Genomic DNA, 9,426 nt, shown 5'->3' with positions numbered 1-9,426 from the left:
ATGTTACTGCTTTCCGTTAATCCTATTCTGATGCATAGCCTGTCATTGTTGCTAGAACTGTTGATACATTACCTGCAATCCTAAATACCTAGTATAGCATGTTAGATTATTGTCAGTGGCCCCACATTCTTGTCAGTTTGCCATGCTATACTATCGGGCCGTGATCACGTCGGGTGTTGATCACGGGTAAATACATACATATATACATACTATGCAGGTGGTGACTAAAGTCGGGTCGGCTCGTTGAGTACCCGCAAGTGATTCTGATGTGGGGGCTGAAGGGGCAGGTGGCTCCACCCAGGTAGTGGTGGGCCTGAGTTCCTGACGGCCCCCGACTGTTACTTTGAGGCAGAGCGACAGGGCAGGTTGAGACCACCTAGGAGAGAGGTGGGCCTGGCCCTGGTCGGTGTTCGTGGTTATTTCAAGATAACACGCTTAACAAGATCTTGGTATTTGATCTGAGTCTGGCCACTGGCCTATACACACTAACCATCTACGCGGGGACAATTATGGGCACTCGACGTCATGGTATCAGCCGAAGCCTTCGTGACGTCAGCGACTGAGCGGCGCGCGCCGGATTGGACCGTAAGCCTGCTCTTGTATTAAGGGGGCTAGTTCTGCTTCCGGCTGCGTACGCAATGTGCAGGTGTGCAATGGGCGATGGGCCAAAACCCCCGCGCCATAGGATTTAGACCGGCGTGCTGACCTCTCTGTTGTGCCTAGGTAGGGCTGCGACGTGTTGATCTTCCGATGCCGGGCATGACCTAGAAAAGTGTGTCCGGACAAAGGGGATCGAGCGTGTTGGGAAATGTGGTGCACCCCTGCAGGGAAGTTTATCTATTCGAATAGCCGTGATCTTCGGTAACAGGACGATGACTCCTACTACACTGGAGGGGCCTACTACTACGTGTAGCTCGCTGATGACGACCAGGAGTAGTTTAGGAGGGTCCCAGGCAGGAGGCCTGCGCCTCTTTCGATATGTACCTCTATTTGTGCTAGCCTTCTTAAGGCAAACTTGTTTACTTATGTCTGTACTCAGATATTATTGCTTCCGCTGACTCTTGTGTTTTTGAGCTTATGTATTCGAGCCCGCGAGGCCCCTGGCTTGTAATATAAAGCTCGTATTATTTTAATTTGTGTCTAGAGTTGTGTTGTGATATCTTCCCGTGAGTCCTTGATCTTGGTCGTACACATTTGCGTGCATGTTTAGTGCACGATCAAATTGGGGGCGTCACAAGTTGGTATCAGAGCCGACTGCCTGTAGGAATCCCCCTTCCCCACTCTTTGGCCGAAGTTGAGTCTAGTCATTGCAAAACTTTTACTAACATGGCTGTGCGGCTTATGGGCCCACGTCGCCATTGGGTGGTAGTAGGATCTTTTATTCCTCGACCTATACTCTAGGACTCTGACATCTCTTCTATTCGGGTTAAACGATTTTACTAACTCCAACTCTAGGTTCTCGTAAATACTTTCTCCCGGAGAGCCCCTCGGTCCGAACGATCGCTTGTTTCACCAGAAGATTTCGAAGACACCCTACGATGTTCTCTTGAGACTATGTGCCATTGCTTTTACAATTCCCTACCACCAATGTATCCTTATGGATAACTACCCACATTTGTCGTTCATACATTCATCCCCAGTTGATCTTGTTATTACAAGATACACCGAAATTCTCTCTATTGTTCCGAGAATACTTTGTGCCTACTGCCTTGCAGTTCTTTGCCACCTGAATATCCCTACGGATAATTCTCGCTCTTACCGAGTATCTGCTCATCCCCAGTTGTTCATGTGTTTCACAAAATTCTTCGAAATACTATCCGATCTTTCGAGAATCCTCATTAGCCTATGGCTCCTGAAATGCTTGTCTGCCTGCATTTTGGTTAATTCCAAATGACTAGCAATATTCATGGATGTCCTTTGCCTTTATCATCTTGGGTCCCTTGATTCAATATGTTGCAAATGTTGCAATCCTTAATCAGATCCTAGAATTCATCCTTTCGGCTCAGACGCCATTTTAAACATGAGCTCGATCTCGACCAATCAAATTGCCATCGATTGTACCCCTAAGCCTACTCAACTTGTCCATCCTTGATCAGAGCGTTGCTTATGATGCCTTGATTTGGAAATCAAAATTCTTTTGCATTTGATCTTTGAATTAGTCAGTTGTTTCTATAATCAGATCTCCTTGCATTCTTCTTCCTCTGGTTGAGTATCGATGCTCACATCAGATCCCTTGAGGACCATCGGTTCCTTTGTTGGATTTTATCCGACAGTGTCCTTCATATTCAATAACCTTGTGAGCCTTTCCATGGGTATATAATGCCTTTGGTAAATTGTATCCTCTGCTTTGTTAACCATGCTCTACTTTCGAGCTTGTATTATTTACCCATGAACTTTGTGGTATATGTTTCTAAGATGCCCCGATGAGTTGAACCAACGCCTTCCCTAATCTGTGTGAACCCGAAAGATTTCCCGGGTCATACCTATCTGGTATTGCACCAGGTAAAACTTTCAACAACTAATGTCATTTTCGAAATACAAGAGGTGAATGGAAGGTTATGCATTGAGGAAGTGGGAGTCGACCTTGAACCTTTGTGTTCATGCCCATGGACATGATGTAGATCCTATCATGGAGGCTTCTTGTAATAACAACTATTTCCTTGATATAATATCCTTTGATATCGGTGAATTGATCCTTTTGCAATCGTGGTTCCGACCCTGTTCTCCTTTAAATACCATTTCTCATGCAAGTTTAAGCACTTGTCTTCTGCAGAGCAATACACTAGTCCAACCCCTACTTTGATCTGTCATCGAGTATTACCCCCTGGTATCTCGAGAATATCATGGAACTGCATAACTTCTTATGAGTTCTTCATCAAGTACTACATTCTCACTGATTCCAATTTTTCACGGGCTCTGAGTTATTAAACACTCAAAGACACCGATAACTGAACCGAGTCCGCACTACGGTTCAACAACTCTTAGAAATCTTCTTTACTTACGAGTTTGTACCCGATCACGTCATTCCTAGCCTGTTTGGATATATCATTATTGTGATGATTTTAACCGTGCTACCTGGTCCTTCTTCCCGGAGCATGATTTTCGATGATGAGCTAGGCTTACGTCGATTTTCCTCATCATATCATTTCGCCTTGAACCGCAAGCTTGGTTTCGAGTTTGTGCCATAAGCGAGGTTCCAATAACCTTCCGCTTCATCATTCCTTTGACTTGATGTCATCGCCGATCGATTACATCTTCAGGTACTCCCGACAAATGTGTCGTGATCATCATCAACATTCTGAGCTCTTCCAGGATATCAATCAAATTCATGATGGTAAGTGCCATCCTCGTCCCTTGGTAATTTGAGTTACCATCGACAACATCTTTACCTTCCTTTCATCACAAACTTGTTCATCTTATGGATGCAACTTGCTATCCAGTTTGTATTATATTCTACCTTGAAGTATTACTGTCCTTTATGTCAAGGATGTTGCAAGGATTGCTCCACCTCTTAAGAATTCTTGATATAGTAATAATTCTCGCCATCTCCATTCATTTCTTGGTCCCTGTGTTATTTCTAACCGAAATACCGACAACTGAACTATGATGTGTGAATTCAAGGCTTCTAGCAACTCTATTGCCTGGAAGTGAATGGTCGATAGTTTCATTCTACTTCTTTTGTTCATTTAGTCACCATTCTAACATTGATCGTGCGACCCAGCCCATATTTCGGGTGCACCTTTCAATCAATGTTCAATTGTGTATGCTTTCCTCGAGCACACCATTATATCAGTTGATCTGACAAATGTTACCTCCTTGTTCACATGATTGTGGATACCCATCTTTTTGGGAATCTGGAGGAATGGTCGCTGAGCTATCAGCCACCTCCTCACCCTCTCCTTGGCTTAATGATGAACTCTTGTTTCGGAACTCGCTTCCATAGTGCATTTCCCGAGAATCTTACAATGTCATCTCATCAATTTGTTTTGCACCTTTTCTTCTCAGGCATCCTGAGTCTGAGGTACCCTAACATCGATCAGATCTGAATCTCAGTCAGATATGATGGTTGGGACATATTTCCAAGAGTTATAACAATGGTCCTTATATACCGGTAAGGTGATGTCATGCCTAGCACACCTGGCCGGAGGACCTATTGTTATAGTTTCCTTTTTAGCAAGGTTAGCCATTCTTCCATGAGGAAATTGTAAGACTTAGTCTATAAGTTGTGCCTGATGAATCCTTTGTGTATCCAAGGTTTAATCTTTACCCAGTGACCATGTCAATGCTATCTTGAAGCATGTCTGTGGTACTCTGTTCATCAAAAAGAACATTTGAAGCGCCATGCTAAATTTTTCTTGATCAATTATCCAAACACCATTGTATGGGTAATGTCATGAAATTCCTTCCCCTTACCTAAAAGGGGTTTTCTACTTTCTATCATGTCATGGATATCATGCTCTGCTTGTCCTTGGGAAGGATATACCCTTGAAATATGTGTTTAAACACATTTTCCTTTCCATTGTTCTGTCTAATCTGATAGACACTTTTCCCTTTCCTTTGGTTTGTTTAAACCCTTTCTATGATCTATATGATATAAGTAGTAATAATTCCCTGCTTGTGCAAACACATCGGTGTACAACTCTGTCAATAAGACCCTGTTACTATTGTTGATGACATTCCGGTAACCACCGATGGACGAGAACTTTGCCTATTGGTCCGCCTCGTTTCAACGAGCAGGAAAATGGTTCTCTTTGTCCCTCGCTCTTGGTACCGATGTTGTTGCTGACATATAACTGACAGGTTACTCTTTGACATGCCTTGCTTGCATGATCGTGCAATACGTCACCCCTCTTCCTACTATTAACCCACATGGTGGGCCCATGACCCACAGTTCCACAGGATCGAAACCTGACTCTCCTGTACACCCCCTGTTCTCAACGTTGTTCCTTGCACGTGGCCTCGTATGAAATTCACGAGCCACTTTCCGAGAGATCATCAATTCTGTTATCAGACACAATACTGATTCCCGTTACTTTGAACTCCTTTCACACCCTGTATCAGACATCGTCTGATTGCCTATCCGCTCGAAACTTCTTATTGCATCGTCTTACTTGCTCTCGATGTTTCCTTAAGTTTCAATTCGAGAGTTACTTTCTGCCACCTTCCCTGGTGTTATCTACCAGTTAAGCAACCTTGTAGAGGCCCGTTCTTCCAAAGTTACCCCTTATCATTATCGTAAGTACGGTGGAGTTCCTGAAGAAAGGACGACAACCTCATCATGATGCTGTAATGCATAGGAATGAAGACATCAACACTATGGATCGACCACTACGAGAATAACAACCAAGACTGATAAGATTTTTTAGAATTTCGTAACCAGACCTTTCCCCCTTATCCCACCTCTTAAATCTCGGGACGAGATTTCTTGTACTAGAGGAGAACTATGACGCCCGGATAACTAGGCTACAGTAATCCCACGCTAATGATGCCACGTCACCACGGTTACTGTTGTTAGTCTCGCGTTAGTTCAAAACCGATTCAAATTCAAATTTGAATTTTAGGAAAACAATAAAAGTTTTCAAATGTTAAAACCAAATTGTTCTGGTTTTGGCAAATAATGCATAAGAAATATTGGTGAACAAACCAACATCCTTAAAGGTGTTTGAATGTCCTAAAAGTTAATAAAACAGTAGCGAAAGAATTAATTGAATGCCTTTTATAATTAATAAAATGTTAAACTATTTTAATTGGAGGTTTAAACTTTTGAAGTAGAGGTATAATTAGTGATACAAATTTAGGTACAACATTTAAGTTTTATAAAACTAAATAAAATGAAGTAGTAAAAGGAAAGGTAAACGTAAAGAATAGAAACTTAAACAAAAGTCAAAAAAAGAAAAGAAAAGGAAAGCCCCCACCTCCCCCAGTGGGCCTAGTGGCCCAGCTGGCCATTCAGCCGGCCGACCAGGCCAGCCCACACGGCCCACCCCACATCCGTAGCCTACACCTAACCCCTCCCCTCCGTGACCTAACTACCGCAGCCCACCTCGCCCCCCACGATCCCCACCCACCACTCGCTCCCGCCCCCATGACCCGAACTGGATCGGGGGCGCTCGCCCCCCAGATCCCGACGACCGCGCCCCGCCGCCTCGTCCGGCGACCTCGCCGGACCACATCGTCATCGCGCCATGACGCCCTGGAGCCGCCCCGACGCCGTTGCTCGTCGCCTCCCTGACCTCGTCGCTGGTGCCGTCCCGGACCGCCATCGCCGCCTAGTCCCGCGACCTCACCGGACCTCACCATCACCCGAAGCCGCCCTCTACGCCGCCGGACCTCGTCGCCCCACCGCACGGTGTCCTCGTCCCCCCCTCGAGCTCGAGCCCACTGCCAATCCCCTGCAGCCGCCGGTGAGGCCCCGGCCTCCACTCCCATCCTCTCTGTCCCGTGTACTGCACCACGCTCGTCGCCACACCCCTCGTCCACTCCCGTACGCTCGCCCGCATCACCCCGCGCTAGACGCTCCCGGCCCTGCGGTCACCGCGCCCGCGCCTGCGTCCCGTGCACCGTCGCCCCACACCTACTGTCGCCGCTGCTGCCACAGCCGCTGCTCTACGGCGCCCCCTCTCTGCCCACCGCTGCCGGGGCTTTCTTCGGTCGTCGCCGCATCGGCCTGACCCCGTTCCCCCCGTGCCTCCCAGGCCGCCGGCGCTGTGGCCGCGCTCACCTCGCGCCCACTGTCGCCGCTCTCGCCAGCCCTCTCCGTCCCGCTTGGCCTCCCCACACGCGCCGCCCGCGGTCGCCTCCCCACTGCCCCGCCCGGCAGGCTTCCCCATCGTCGGTGGCCTCGTCTCGTGCCACGGCGGCCTTGTCCCGCCCTGCGGGCGAGTGCCCGCTCGGGTGACACACAGTGCACCTTGCCCGCACCCAGACCCGTAACGCCCTGTGCCCGCTAAGGGCCCCCTGGCCCAATGACATGTGGGGCCTACCCTCTTGAACGTTTTTAAAAAGAGAATTAAAAATAATAAAAATAATAAATAATAATTAAAATAATTAATTAAGTTAATTAATCCTATTTAATTAATCTAATTAACCTGTTAGTTTAATTAAATAGTAACTAATTAACCTAAACCCTAATCAACCTAACAGAGAATGAGAGGTGGGTCCCATTGGGACCCACACGTTAGTTGGCCAGTCAACTTCTCTGTTGACTGCTGGCGTCAAGCTGACGTCAGCATGCACTGTTCTGGATAATGTTGAATTTAAATAATTAAATAAATTCTAAAAATGATTTAAATTTTTTAAAATTAATATAAAATAAACCGTAGCTCAGATGGAAAAACTTTGTACATGAAAGTTGCTCAGAACGACGAGACGAATCCGGATACGCAGCCCGTTCGTCCGCCACAGATCCCAATAGCGAACACGAAACTTTCCCCCTCTGATTCATTTGTCTGAAAACGCGAAACACTGGGGATATTTTGCTGGATGTTTCCCCCCTTCACTGGTACCACCTCATATCGCGTTAGGGCACCCCTAGCACCGATAGTTGTCATGTCATGCATCTCTACGCATCTGTTTGCTTAATATTTATTGTTTCTTCCCCCTCTTCTCTCGCTAGACACCGAGACCAACGCCGTTGCTACCCAGTACGACTACGGTGTTGACGACCCCTCTCTCTTGCCAGAGCAACCAGGCAAGCCCCCCCCTTTGATCACCAGATATCGCCTACTCTTCTCTCCACTTCTTGCATTAGAGTAGTGTAGCATGTTACTGCTTTCCGTTAATCCTATTCTAATGCATAGCCTGTCATTGTTGCTACAACTGTTGATACCTTACCTGCAATCCTAAATACCTAGTATAGCATGCTAGATTATTGTCAGTGGCCCCACATTCTTGTCAGTTTGCCATGCTATACTATCGGGCCGTGATCACGTCGGGTGTTGATCACGGGTAAATACATACATATATACATACTATACAGGTGGTGACTAAAGTCGGGTCGACTCGTTGAGTACCTGCAAGTGATTCTGATGTGGGGCTAAAGGGGCAGGTGGCTCCACCCAGGTAGTGGTGGGCCTGAGTTCCCGACGGCCCCCGACTATTACTTTGAGGCAGAGCGACAGGGCAGGTTGAGACCACCTAGGAGAGAGGTGGGCCTAGCCCTGGTCGGCGTTCGCGGTTACTTCAAGATAACACGCTTAACGAGATCTTGGTATTTGATCTAAGTTTGGCCACTGGCCTATACGCACTAACCATCTATGCGGGGATAGTTATGGGCACTCGACGTCATGGTATCAGCCGAAGCCTTCATGACGTCAACGACTGAGCGGCGCGCGCCGGATTGGACCGTAAGCCTCCTCTTGTATTAAGGGGGCTAGTTCTGCTTCCGGCCGCGTACGCAATGTGCAGGTGTGCAATGGGCGATGGGCCCAGACACCTGCGCCATAGGGTTTAGACCGGCGTGCTGACCTCTCTGTTGTGCCTAGGTAGGGCTGCGACGTGTTGATCTTGCGAGGCCGGGCATGACCTAGAAAAGTGTGTCCGGACAAAGGGGATCGAGCATGTTGGGAAATGTGGTGCACCCCTGCAGGGAAGTTTATCTATTCGAATAGCCGTGATCTTCGGTAACAGGACGACTTGGAGTTGTACCTTGACCTTATGACAACTAGAGCTGGATACTTAATAAAACACACCCTTCTAAGTGCCAGATACAACCGGTGATCGCTCTCTCACAGGGCGACGAGGGGAGGATCATCGGTTAGGATTATGCTATGCGATGCTACTTGGTGAACTTACCATCTACTCTCTTCTACATGCTGCAAGATGGAGGTGGCCAGAAGCGTAGTCTTTGATAAGGACTAGCTATCCCCCTCTTATTTCGGCATTCTGTAGTTCAGTCCACATATGATACCCTCATTCCATTTGATACCAAAGCATACATATGTAGTGTAGCTCCTTGCTTGCGAGTACTTTGGATGAGTACTCATGGTTTCTTTGCTTGCCCCTTTTCCCCTTTCTATACCTGGTTGCTGCGACCAGACGTTGGAGTCCAGGAGCCAGACGCCACCGTCGATGATGACTCCTACTACACTGGAGGTGCCTACTACTACGTGCAGCCCGCTGACGATGACCAGGAGTAGTTTAGGAGGGTCCCAGGCAGGAGGCCTGCGCCTCTTTCGATATGTACCTCTGTTTGTGCTAGCCTTCTTAAGGCAAACTTGTTTACTTATGTCTATACTCAGATATTATTGCTTCCGTTGACTCTTGTGTTTTTGAGCTTATGTATTCGAGCCCGCGAGGCCCCTGGCTTGTAATATAAAGCTTGTATTATTTTAATTTGTGTCTAGAGTTGTGTTGTGATATCTTCTCGTGAGTCCTTGATCTTGGTCGTACACATTTGCGTGCATGTTAAGTGTACGATCAAATCGG

Source organism: Triticum dicoccoides, chromosome 6A (assembly GCF_002162155.2).
Source record: "Triticum dicoccoides isolate Atlit2015 ecotype Zavitan chromosome 6A, WEW_v2.0, whole genome shotgun sequence".
NCBI lineage: Eukaryota > Viridiplantae > Streptophyta > Magnoliopsida > Poales > Poaceae > Triticum > Triticum dicoccoides.
This window is presented reverse-complemented; position numbering follows the sequence as displayed.